The sequence below is a fragment of the Mesocricetus auratus genome, unplaced genomic scaffold, assembly GCF_017639785.1.
Source record: "Mesocricetus auratus isolate SY011 unplaced genomic scaffold, BCM_Maur_2.0 Super-Scaffold_2245, whole genome shotgun sequence".
Classification (NCBI taxonomy): domain Eukaryota; kingdom Metazoa; phylum Chordata; class Mammalia; order Rodentia; family Cricetidae; genus Mesocricetus; species Mesocricetus auratus.
The window spans coordinates 11,435,162-11,449,523 of NW_024429180.1; the positions used below are offsets into that span (position 1 = coordinate 11,435,162).

Below are 14,362 nucleotides of genomic sequence, written 5' to 3' on the forward strand. Positions count from 1 at the left end.
CAAAGAAATAAAATGCATTAAATGACTACAAAATGAATCTTGTGGTCCTGGATGTTAGTGAGCTTTCTTTGATGGTTGGATAATTGAGTGGCTTTCAAAATTTACAGCAGGCAGACACTTTATCTACAGCATTAGAGAGGCTGATGCTAATAGAATGCAATTGGATTGTTACAGTGTTTTCTATAAATAACATATGCAGTTTCAGCAAATATGAATTTACATTGATTCTTTTCCTTTAATGAGTAAAAAAAGGGTGGTGTAATCACTTATCCCAGAAAAAAAATGTGTACAGAGAGTAAAAGAATTGCTTTTGGAAACACATAACAAAGTATTTGGACATCTTAAATGTGCAAATTTATTGTAGAATACATTTTAAAATACAAAAATAATTGTGATATTGAAGACTGTGAAAAACTAAGTAAGTTAGGTGGAGCAAAGTTGGAGTTGCAGCAAGTGAAACAAATTGTAAACCTTGAGAATTAAAAGTGAGAAGAAAATCTACCTTATGAAATCAAGGCAGAAGTATCTAAAAGGAAATGTGTCCAACAGTATTTGCCAAGGCTTTACATAAATATCTCCAAAATAGAGTGTCAAAGTTAAAGATGAGGAGTAATGCGTATTGATGGTAAAACACATGGATCTCAATTAGAGATAGAGTACAGTACAGAAATCCCGGGATAGATTATATCATAAGATTATCCTACCCTCTAACAACATAGAATCCATGGCTGATAATTAAACCTGACCAGAGCCAAAGGGGACAACATAAACTTTTAATCATGTACTGGGTAGGTAGAAGGAGGGAAATCAAATGTTCAGTTATTTTCTGCTACATATCCAGTTCATGGCCAGTTTGTTTTGCAGATTTGTCTTGAAAAACTAAACCTACAAAATAGCTAAATAAATAAACAAACATCATCATAAAACACATCATTAGAATGGCTATAAATTTAAAGTCATTCCTGTATATATTAGCATTATTTTAAAAATTAAGGATGCATGTCTTATATTCATTCTCTTCTAAAGTTAGCTGATATTTAATGATTGAACTGTATGTATCACTCTCCATATTGAATATTTACAGCTGCGATGTAGAAACTTATGTTCACATAATCAATTTGTACAAATTAATCAAGAAAATTTCATAATTAGCAAAACAGAATATAACACAACTGACTGTCAAGCAATCGCTCCACAAAATATGCCATAGCCATGCAATCAATTTTGGCCAACAATAGAAACAAATAAAGCTTTGTTGTTTTAAAAGAATATCAGACAAACACTGAGTAATTTAAAAGTTTTTTCTGATTCAACAGCTTTTTTGGGGTTGGTTCTTTGTGATGTTTGAAGTGAAACATCTTGCTGCAAATTAGAGGTGATTACATTGTTTATGAAGCAGCCCACTGCACTCATTTGTCTATTTTATTGATTGTAGTACTTAAGGCCGTGGTATCTAAATTTTTGAGTTCTTCATCTACTCTAGATATTGGCCTTCTGTCAGAACTATAGCTGACAATGACTTTTTTCTCAATCTATAGGCTTTTTTTCAGTCTGCTTTATTACTTTCTAATATTATGCTATCCAATTTGTCAGATTTTACTATTGTTTCCTAGAGTGACTTTCAGAAAATCATTTAAGATAAGTGCTGTTGGAAAATATACATGAAAAATGTTCAATGTTCTTAGACCTCAGACAAATGTACACCAAATCTCCACTGATATCCTATTTACCTCACTCCAGTTAGAGTGTGTATCAGCAAGAATACAAATAAGAGATGATGACAAAGATGGGTAATTAAAGAGCCAAGCCTTTTTTGCCTTCCTTCCTTCTTTCCTTCCCTTCTTCCTTTCTTTGTTCCTTCCTTCCTTTCTTCCTTTCATTGTTCCTTTCTTCCTTTCTTCCTTCCTTCCTTTCTTCCATTCTTCCTTCCTTCCTTCCGTCTTTCTCTTCCTTTCTTTCTACTTATTTTTATTGCTTTAGTTCTTTGAGAAATTTATATGATGGGCTTTTAATATACTTGATGCCTTTCTTCCAACTTTTTCCAGATCCATTCTAAATAACTTGCCCATCCAATCTGTCTCCATTTGTTTTTGGGATTTAAACCAATCAAGACCACTTTGTACTCTCATATATTATTCTATCTGTGTCCTTTGTGAGAACATTGTTAATTTACTGGAATTATACATTTAGAAAAAATGGACTCCCTTGCAGAAACTACTGTCAATAGCTATTTGGCTGTGGGTGGAACTTGTACTCAATTCCCATCTCTGTTCCAATATATGGTCTGGCTTAGGCTTTCCCAGGTTATACATGTGTTATTACAATCCTTGTGAATAGATATATTCATCAGCCCTACTGTGCCCATGAGACTGCTTCCTTGTAGTCATCCCTTGCCTCTGGCTCTTCAGCATAGATACTGAGTCCTGTAATGAGAGAATATGATACAGATGTCGAATTTAAGATTTAGTATCCCTGGTTCTTGCTCTCCGCACCTTAAAAACTTGTGTGTTGGTTGCTATATTAATCACTATCTACTGCAAAGAGAAGCTGTCCTTAAGAGGACTGAGACATACCACATTTTTTTTCTTTGAAATGTCCCCTTATCTCTATAAGCATTTCAATCCATGATGTGTCAGAATCTAAGGTAAATCTGAATGAACTTTTTGAAATTACACCTACCAAGGGGTCTCTGGTGCCATAAAAAGCACTAAGTAAAATAAATATATTATAAAATTAATGGAAACCTGCTTTGCTTAAAAAACATGTTTTATACTGTTTCACTAGTAAAGCTAAAATGCCTTGAATAACTAATATTTCCAATTATTTTGAAAGTTATGAAAAATGTTAAGTACTATTCTGATAGTTTTCAGTTTAGCAAACCATTTAAATCATCCTCAGTGAGAAATTTCAACCCTCCACATATCCTGGCAACTCTTCTTTGCATGTATAGTAATAATAAATCTAGCAAGATAGAACAAATCTGTGAGAGCAACAATCTTTGCTGATGCACTTCAATGAACATGGTAGAAATGATTTATTTCTAATATATGACATACATAATCTGAATATTGTTAAATATATACATATATATGCATGTAGTGCCCATTATATTTCAAAGTTTATTGCTATATACATATATATGTATATATATACATATGTGCATGTACATAAAACAACATTCAAAATGGATTCAATAGATTCAAAGTATGATTGCCAAGTATTTGTGTACTTTAGAAAATGAATTTTACATTGCCTTTGCCTCCTAGTCATTATACTTGTGTGTAGTATTTGTGCTCTCACCTCATACACTTAAAAATGCACTTGCAAATCAAACACAAAGGCACACCTATATGTGACAATTAATTTTAAAAAATATGCCAGTTTTAGTCAAGGCATTTGTGGTAATGCCTATGGTACAGTTTCTCCATCTTCTGCTGTCTGGCAGCTGTGATTGTCAGAGTCTGCTTTGATGTCCTCCAGAGAGAAGGATGGAACTGAAATTCTTTCCAAGTATTGTTTTTAATGAAAAAAATCGAGTGAATTGTATTGTGGTTTCTGAAAAATTTACTCAAGCATGCAATCTGTCAGTAAACATCAATAAAAATCATTTTGCAACTAAGGCTTCTCTACAGGTACTTGTTAAAAGTTCTAACATCTCAGTTTCCTTGCATTATGCCTAACCCTTGAGACAAACAATAGACTTACTTTAAAACATAAGGAGAGTCAGCGTAAGTGAGGGCTACATGAAGGTGTGGAAAATCTACACATCACTGAGATTCTGAGTTGGTCACACATGATTTTGGCAATGAAAATACTCACAAAATCTTGGATAAATCTGAAGTTAAACTTTCTTCCTGATACTCAGTATTTGTATGACAAAGAGAAAGTAACCAAACTAAAAGAGCATTTATCATGGAAAAGATCATCAGAGGGGATAGGCTCTGCTAAGAAGAATGATTAGAAGGGCATAGTAAATCGCTAAGGCAGCAGCAACCGAGGACGACGGGAAAACAGGGGAAGGGTGCAGAATACAGACCACCTGGAGCTGCCTGGAGACTGGGGGGACTCACAAGTGTTACGTGGACATTAAACCAGGTAGCCACTGAGAGGCATTTACTAGTCGTACTGAGAGGAGAAGCTCAACAAACAGCCACAGGCAGTCATGCCTGCTGAGAGTGGAAGAATCAGTTTCCTCAAGGAGGATTCCTAAGTAGGTTTTACAAGCTGCCGTTGTGTGTGTGCGTGTGTGTGTGCGTGTGTGTGTGCGTGTGTGTGTGTGTGTGTGTGTGTGTGTGTGTGTGTGTGTATAATTCAAAAGAGAGGTCATGGATTGGAAATGGAGTTCACAGCGAAATAATAGGATTTGGAGTGAGAGAGGTATAGAATGTATGTAAATACATAATCTCATATTAAATTCTGTGAAAGTTAAAAACTAAAATAAAATGAGAGTTTTATAGGCTCTGAACATGGTTGTCTCTGGGTCTATATACTACATTCTACTTTGGCGGGTGCTTTTATTCTGTTTTGTCCTAGTCCATTCTAGTCTGATTTGCTTGGTTTTCTTTTATCATCCTTCGTTTCATTATTATTCTGTAGATACCTACTTGTTTTCTGAAAAGAGAAAGATATAGAAAGGTTTTGTATATGCATGGGAAGGGAAACTTTAATCAGAATATACTCTCTGAAAAACAAATGATCTATTTTTAAACAAAGAAAAAAGAAGTAAAATACAAATGAACTTTTTTTGATCTTTGAATTTGTAAACCCTATGGAAATACAAAAAATTCAAGTCCAAAAATAGTGATCAACATAACATGTTTTATAAACATTAGTAAATTTAGGAAATTAATAATCTTTGACCACATAAAATATAAAACTATTCTTTTAATATACATAATGACTAATGATCAATTATGATATATGACATCCTTCTGACTCCCTGGGAAAATATCTCTGAAAAACTTTAACAAAAAAGGATATGGAGAAAGGTGCCCTGTGAGACAATAGGCGAGTTGATTGGCTTATGATGGTAATTATTTCACAATGTATTCGTACACCTACCCAAAAAATTGTGTCTGAAAAATATTCAGTTTAGTTTAGTGATTACACATTAATAAAGGTAGAAAAACCAACAACCTTGTCCTTGAAATTTAGAAAAACTTCTGAGAAAGTAACCCCAGAATTCCGAAGACAAATTGTATTCTTTAATACACCCAACAGTAATTCTATCCTAAAGAATAATGTGCTATATTTAATACTTTTGCTATTCAGTCCAAAGTGTTCTTTCATTATACAAACAAAATGAACAGTTTTTATACTTACTGACATTCCATTTTAAAGTCTGAATTGACAATGGATTAAGTGTATTGAACTCCTTATACCAAAGATTTTGACTAAGATCATTATTACTTTCATTTTGTAATAAACATATTTGAAGATTTCACTGACCTGAAATCTGCAAAGAGGTCAAGTGTATATAGGAGGGTTTGAAAAGAAGAAATAAGAGTGTGGAACATGATGTAATTATTATAATCTCAAAAAATTAGAGTAATAATATGCCATTCTTTAATTATTTTTCTATTTTTACTTACCTATTTTTCAAATTCGAATTATGTATTTTCCTTCATTTCTTTTCTTCCTGAAAACCTTCCATGTCACTTTCTCACACTTAACTTTTTACAAAATGATGTTCTCATTTTCTATTGTTGTGTGTGAGTAATCCTAAACATATGAATGCTAATTTTCAGTCAGAAAAGAATATTACATGTGTGTGGGGGGTGGGGGTGTCCTTTTTGTGTTGGTAAGCAGTTTGTGTCATCTCCCTAAGGAAGCATACTTCTCTAGCTCTCAGAATTCCTTTGTTGCCTGTGCCTCTTTGCAAACTGCTGAGGTATCATGAGCTATTCTTTGTCCATGTTAACGTCTCTGTTGGCATATTATTCGTCAGTTCATGTTCCAGCAGGAATGTAGGTGAGAAAAGTGACACACATAAGCATGATCACAGACGAAATTAAGACTGCAACTTATGTAAAGTCATCATAAATGCTCTCTCTGAGAACATAAGTGCTCTAAATGGTAACACCGTGGAGATGGAGAAAAAGAATTACAATTTCTAAATAAGTTAAAGGGAATTTAGAATAATGAGCAATGGTATAAAAGAAAAACATAAGAATTGTTTTCTGAAACTCAAAAATGAGGCAATTACCGAAAGAGACAATTTGGAACTAGAGTCCGCAGAATGTTGAACTGCAGCTTAATATATTGTTACTTTATTATCATCATCACATTATTCTTTAGCTTATCCTGCAATAATGTGATGCTATTATCCAATTTATATTTATCTGCTTCATTTTAATGTCACAGTGTATTGTTCAATTTTTCTGTTTTTTGAAATTGCTACATTTCGTTGAGAAATAATTGTGTATCTTCTCTGGTTTATTCTTAGGCATAAATATTCTATTCCCTATAGAGGATAGTCTTGGCATATCTAAATATGAGTAACTTATATAATAACACACCCTTTGAATTCCAAATATGGGGACTATGTGATGAATTGCCCTCTCCACTCGGGCTGTATTCCCCGAAATGCACTTGCAATAACCAATTTCTCTATCTGTTTCAGTATTGAGTCTGACTCCTAAAGACCTTGTAATTTTCAGGCCTGACCATAGACATTAAAAAGGCTTTCTTTGTCTACACTCTCGTAGAAAAGCTGACTTTTTACATTAGACTTGAAATATATCCAGTGAATGTCCTCCAAATTCCTCTTGGTTTATGGTCCTCAATTGTATATATTCCTCGGATTTGCAGTTTTCACTTAGCATGTAATTCCCTCTCATTCATACCTGCATTGTAGTGTATCTTTCTAATTTTTTGGTCACTCTTGTCCCCTGACCTCACCTTTGCTGCTTCAGTTTTCTGTCCTTGTTCAGTCCTCAATGTGAGATACCTGACATTGGGCCTAAACCAAGTATTCAATAGAAGTGAGGGCACAAATATTACTTTCCTTGAACCAGGAGATCCTACTAGTGATTATGCAGTATCTTGAACATAACACAGAAAACGATGAATTCAGATGCCAAAGTAGAAGCTAGGTATGTGGGAAATTTAAAGGAAGACAGACTAGGTCAAGTTGTCCAGGGACTTAGACAAAAACTTCTGTTCCATCAACTGCTCCCAATTTGAAATCCCCAGTGATTTTTTTTCAAGAAAAAAGCTTCTGAAGCAAGCTAAGAGGGCAAAACCAGAATGATATGGGTAAAGTCTGTATATAATTTGAAGAAGTTAACAGTACTCGTAATCAATGAATCATGAAAACGATGATCTATAGGATAATAAACTCAACAGTATTCCATGTCCTATCCATAGTGGCTAATTTGGACAATAGTCACTTTATATGTACCTGTTATATTTTGCTTCATTGCCGATGTTAATTAAAAAAATCTAAACTGAAAACCTGCTCAAAAGCCCACAGCAGGGAATTCATACATGCTGAGAGAGGACCAACTACTTTTGTCTTGCCAAACAGTCATGTCGCCAAACTGCCCTCTAAATATTGCTTTATCTCCGTAGCCTGGTGCTGTTTTCACCCTTGGGCAGAGAACCTTCATTTTACAGTGGTCAGAAATTAATGAAGAAGAAAGGCTGACCCTGATATGAAGAGGAGGTATTTCTCTTTTTTAACTGCCTTCAAACTGAGTCATGGCACTTTCAATTTTCACACTCAAAATGAAACATCGGTATTACCTGAGTCTGGAGAGTGCTGGCTGTGCAATTTAGGAACTATATCTTCGGATTCTTATGAAGGTTAGTCATTATAAGGATTTGGGCTTGCACAGAAAAATATGCAAATAGATCACTATCCTGCCAAAGCATGCTATTAATTCTAGAACTTCTTAAATTATGCAACTACTTTAGTAAAACCCGTATTTACACATACACACACAGACACATGCACAAATACAAATAATTTATGTATATATTCCTATGCCACTTATGAATGTTGTTTTGTTGAAGAAACTGTGCTAGCAAATACAGCGTATCTGGTAGCTTCATGTATTCACAAACTCTAAGGCTTCATGTTAAATTCTGGGGGGGTTCTACATCAATATATTGAAATATATAGAATGTATTATTTTTAATTACCAGAAAATTCAAATGCTGATGTATATATTTAAAAACTGCTATGTTTTTCTTCACAAAAGACTCATACAATTAAGAGGTGTGAAAAGAGACAGCAACAAACATGCAGAGAGGTTTGGTTAGTGAATCAATTTTGAAGAAAATAATTATGATTGCAAGTAGCCAGTTGATCCAAAGCCCTGTAATTATACAGGGATCACAGAGAGAGAGATACTGTTATATGCAAATTAAGTGGTAAATATTTGCATAAAGTGATAATTATTAGCATCATTATTATTTTGAATCACAGATAATACTAAATACCTACCACACAATTACACAGTATTTCACCTTAATACGAATTCATAGAGTAGACATATCTGTTGAACACCCATCAGCATGAAAAACAGTGATGGCATCAGCACTGAATTGACATAACAAAACAGAAATGCAAACATTAGACACTATTTCAGTTGTTGGGGATTACTTTTCTTCCTTGAGAGAAAATATTAAGTCAGAGGAGATTAGTCATGTTACAGAGAGTTTTTAAATTTTCAATAATAACATCATCATGATATGACTGCTGAAATAATACACAGACTTAGTCATAATAAGATGCATTTAATCATTTATTAATTAAAATATTCTCAATACTAAATTAGCTAGACACAGTGATATGGGAAATTAAAAACAAGGAACTTAATGGCGCTGAAAGCCAAAGGAAGGGAGTGTTTCAAAGATTCAATAAACCTGTCAAATGTCACCAGTTGATCGAAGTTGATGATGAATGAGAATTGAAAACTGCTTCTCTGTAAGCATTACTGACAAAATACAAACATGATAATTTTAGAAATAGTCAGATGCATGATTGGCCTTAGTGTAAGAGATGTGCAAAGGAGATATGATGTCTGTATTAGTCACTGTTTTATTGATGTGAAGAGACACTTGGACATAATACTTTTTCTAAAAGAAAGCATTTGATTGGAGTTTGCTTACAATTTCAGGTATTAGCTCATTATCACCACGGGAGTAAGCATGACAGCAAGCAAGCAGCCATAGTGCTAGACAGGTAGTGGAGAGCTGTGTAGACATCCGCAACCATAAGAAGCAGGAAAAGTGAGACACTTGGCCTGTCTTGGGCTTTTTAAACCTCAAGTTCACTCCTAATGATATACTTCTTCCAACAATGCCTCACATCTTAATCCTTCCAATCCCTTCAAATCCTGCCAATCCCTGGTAACCAAGCATTCAAATATATAAGCCAGTAGGGACAATTTTTATTCAAACCACTACAGAGTTGTACTATTACCAAAATGAAATGGTATCAAGGAAATATCCTGGACAATTTTTTAAAAATGGGAAAAATAATTAATTTATAATTCTATGATTAGAGGAACAGCATTCAATGCCAAAATTGGGATAAAAGCATGAACAATGTAATAGAAGGATAAAGACGATTCTGTGAAGCTGCATACCACATAGTCAATTAAGCTACTGAAAAAAAGACCAAGGTGGGAAGTGATAGGGATAAATTCAACATTTTTTGCCTGTAGAGTTATGAGAAGGAAACAAACAAATAAACAGAAAACAACAATAAAAATCCACAAGACAAAAAATGAGTACAGTCCTAAATATTCTGAAAAGAATAGATAGCAATAAGTCATTTAAGGGAAATAGAAATACAAGATTATATATCACAAAATGAAAATTATAAAAGTGAGACAATCAAGCTAAATTTCATGGGATTACTTGGGCTGGTATAACATTGTAGTTTTGTACCTACGGGTAAGACAGTGTCACATCAGCAAGAGAGAGAAGCTCTGACTGAGTAAAAGTGTTAATATTTTCATTTTTCGGACTATTGAAAAAAAACTTACCAAATCCTAATGTAAACTAATTATGTCCTGAGTTTAGCAAGTAACTGCTCACATTGTTTTTTTTTTGTTTGTGTATTTTGCTTTTTTGTTTGTTTGTTTCTCAAGACAGCATTTCTCTGTGTAGTTTTGGAGGCTGTCCTGGTACTTGCTCTGCAAATCTGGGTGGTCTCAAACTCATAGAGATCTGCTGCCTCTGCCTCCCGGGTGCTGTGATTAAAGGAGTTTGCCCCCAATGCCCGGCATAACTGCTCACATTGTTAATATTGTGATACAATATTTTATTACTAAGTAAAAAAGAGTATGATTATTATATAAATGTATCAATTATCTAGTCACTTAATCGCTTGGTTGCTATCCTGCAGCCTTTTAAATATAATGAAAAATTCAAAACCATATGAAAACAGACCTCTAAATAGAAAACTATATTTGATACTTAAAGATAGAGTAACCTATTTGATTAACTTTCTAGTTATTAAACATCAATGAATTAAAATTTTTGACTTTGACATTAGAATTATGAGAACTGAAGACTTACCCTATACATCTATTATCTTTCAAAGACCTTCAAAATCTGAAAAATATAGAACATTGTTTACAACAAGTTATAAGTTTTATTTACAAGGGTCAGAAGTTGATATATTCTTCATTCAAAATAGCCAGAAGTTATAATTAGAGTTTTACACCAATGATCATTATATATGTTATTTTGTTACATCATATGACCAAAAGACATATCCATAATAAGAAATGATTAGTATGTAAAAAAGAGAAAATAATTGATATATTTTTCAGAAATCTTTATAACTCCTGTAAAACTGAAAAATATTAATTCCTTATAAGTAAATTCAGAGATAAACCAAATGATTTTCTTACCAGTATGTTGTCAGGGTTCTTTTTTGCAAGGAATTTCCAAATATATGACATCAATTTCTCTGTTTGCTAACATTTTCACACTTACTTCTTGTGTTAGAGAGAAGGAAAGTCTTTGTATGTTAGGCTTATTCTTACTTAGAATAGCGCCATTCAAAGTGAGCTAAAATTGAAACAGTAAATATGAATTAAACCAAGACCGAAGACTTATTTTGAAAAATTACTATATTACAATTAAACGTGGGGAGATAAGATACATTTAATTAGAATCCTCACAATAGAATGAGAATTAATAAATCTTCCAAGGCCTCTGCCAAATTAATATTTAATTGCATAGCCATTTTAGAATACACTTGCTATATTTGCCTGAAAAATACTTTGTATTTGAGTTTATGTCTACATTGAAGACTCTGTTTTTTGTAATAAGTATGTGAGTAATGCAGACAAAAATAAAGCATTTCAACCAGGGTCTGCAGTGCAGACAGGATACTCTTCTTAAGTTTTATGAGACATCTTCAGGAAAAAAATATAGTAGATATGGATTTCCTTGGTTCATAGTCCTTAACAAAGATAAAGTTGGATATTTTACTATTGTCAAAGTTCTCACCCACTCAGATACTAACTGGTAAAAATATGTGGAATTTAGTGTATAAATGTGTTTCTGTGCCATGGAATTATGGATACTTATGAGCTACCATGTGAGTTTTGGTAACGGAACCCAGGTCCGCTGGAAAGCAGATTGTTCCCTTAACCCTGAGTTGTCTATCCAATCCCCAGGTTTAAAAACCTATCTCAAATTTATGTTTTTGTCGTAATATATAAAAGCCCCCACAATCCTTTTTTTAAGCATTTAGCTTCTCTGAAGTGATTTAAATAGTCAATAGAAATAATGAATTTCAGTTTATCTTATGAACATCTTGATAATACTATAATCAATTTAGTTTATGCTTGTGTCCTAATGTATGCTCCGTGTGAGCAAAATGTCTTCTGTCCTGATGTAGTTTACTTGTGTGCTAAATGTCTTGTGTCCTGATGTAGTTTATGTGTTTTCTAATTGCTTATGAAGGAATTTCCTTCACTAACTCATCTGGGCAAAAAACACCAGGCATAGGCACATAAATAGCTTGATTTCAGTTTTTTAATCTGAGTTTTCTTTGTTTTGGGATGTAGTCTCACTATGTAGTCTAGAACTCACTGCATAGACCAGGCTGGTCTAAAACTTGTAGCAATCTTCCTGCTTCTTCCTCCCAAGTGCTGGAATTACACACAGATGTAAACCACTGTGTCCAGTTAATGATGATTCTTTAAATTTCAGTAGTTATTATATGATTCCCCTGTTTTAAAAAACATATAGTCACAAGACAAAAATTTTATAAGCAAATGTGCTTTCAAATAGTCCTAAGCTGCACTTGGTGAATACACACACACACACACACACACACACACGCACACACACACACACACACACACACACACACACGCACACACACACCATTTTTGCAGTAAATTTCAGTGACAGAATTCACAGGCTTTTAGATACATGTTAACAGCTATTTCTTAAGTAAGGGTAGTTTTTTCTGTGTCTACAACACAAGGCAGCATCAAATGTTTTGAAGATGGTTCATTTGATTACTCTAAAATTGTGTGGTATGTGGCAGGCTACTTAGGCAAGTTCACATGGTAGAGCATACAAAAAACATTCTTGGAACTTCTGACCATTTCAGAGAAAGCTGGACTGTTGTCAAGGGGTCTAAGTGAGACATTTGGTTTAATTGCAGTCTTTTAAATACCCAGGTAGTCAGTATGAAGAAGTCACTGTTTTCAATAGCTGATTATTTCTGTTAGCCCCCAATGAAACACTCCAATTTTAAAGTCTGACATGATAAATACACTATAAAACACCGTAAAAACCAGGTCATAAGGAGAGTTTTCAGTAACTACTTCATTAATGATGACAGGTGTCTGCGTTACACATTACTCTCAAGAGCTGGAGAGATGGCTCAGAGGTGAAAAACCCAGGCTGCTCTTCCAGAGGACCTGGGTTAAATTCCCAGCACCAACATGTATCTCTAGTTCCAGGGCATCTGATGTACTCACACGGACATACATGCAGAAAAAATACCAATGTGTGCATGCATGCACTCGCACACACACACACACACACACACACATCAAACAACAATAATAAAAAAGAAACCCATTACTCTTATGCATCAGTTCCCTATCACAGAATCTCCCAAATCAGAGGATAGATCCATAAGAGATAGTTCCCCCCTCCAATAACAACAAAACCTAATGGCTATGGAGCCAGCATTTAGTTATTTCTGTATATCTTATGTTCTCAGAAACTCATGGGGACTCAGCTGAAAATAATCCCACTTATCCCCATATTCCACAGCCCCATGAGCCAACTGTGATAGACTTCCATTGCTTGTTTGAAAGTCTTCCCTATTCAAGCACTTGAGAGCCAGAACAAACCCTACCTATTATGTTCTCTTGAAATCCATCTGGATATTAAATCAGGTTTTTCCCTTTCCTTGCATTAAAGCTCAAATATGAGGGGATATCTTCTATGATATTTTCCCTTTCACTGTTTACTCATTGTGTGACTTTTTTCAAAAGATTCAAATTTTAAGATCCCAAGTTGGACCCTGACATTGTTTTGAGATGTGTCCACTCTAACTTCTGGCCTTCAAGATGTTTCTCCTTCCCTTTCCAAAGTAGAGGCTAACATATAGGCTAGAATTGTCTCTTTACCATTGTAACTCCAACTATCTTATACAAACATGTTCCTTATGGGAAGGTAGGTGAGCCTGTTTGGGATTATCTCCCTTATCAGGGGAAGGTAACTGAAAATCAACGACAGCTTAAGATATTTTCTCACAAACTGAATTTTCAGAGACAATGATACATAAATGAATTCAGCACCTGCTTGGAGGGCATGCCTATACTCCCAATACAGAACCCATTAAAAGGACACCTACTACACAATACTAAGTAGAGGAAAGGAGCCATGTAGGGAGTCCCCTTAATGATGTTTATCTCACAGACAGCTTGGTCTTGGTTAAAAGAATTATTACCAGTAGTAGGTGTCTGCCTCTGCCTCAATCAGCCACTGGATGAGAGCTCTAGGATGACATATAAGGTAGTCATCATTAGCTGTGAACCGAATTGTATTCCTGGAACCGAGTTGAAAAAAGGAGTGATGACCGAAGGAATCAAAATTGGGCTGGCGAAACCCACTGAGGCAGCTGAACTAAACAAGGAGGAACACATGGACCCCAGACTGATGACTGAGGGGCCAGCACAGGACTGATCAAGACATCCCTCCCACTGAACCTGGGTGACAAAGAGAAGGCTTTGGCAATTTGTGGGACTTTGAAGAGTAGACCAGTATTTATTCCTGGCATACAGAGGGACTCTGGTAACCCATACCACGTGTAGGGATGGGGAAGAACCTAGGCCCTTTCTGGGATGATGTGACAGACTCTGAA

The 14,362-nt window shown here is 34.6% G+C and overlaps 1 long non-coding RNA gene across 1 annotated transcript in view; it reads right to left on the reverse strand.

Moving 5' to 3' along the window:
* Nucleotides 1–1,937: 1,937 nt before the first annotated feature.
* LOC121140912 overlaps nt 1,938–14,362 on the reverse strand; it is a 30,235-nt gene continuing 17,810 nt past the window's right edge. The window contains exons 2-5 of the long non-coding RNA XR_005877861.1: nt 10,872–11,031; nt 10,534–10,569; nt 8,450–8,545; nt 1,938–2,423 (exon numbers count right to left, since the gene is read on the reverse strand). This is a non-coding gene — a long non-coding RNA (uncharacterized LOC121140912). The remainder of the gene's footprint in view (nt 2,424–8,449; nt 8,546–10,533; nt 10,570–10,871; nt 11,032–14,362) is intronic.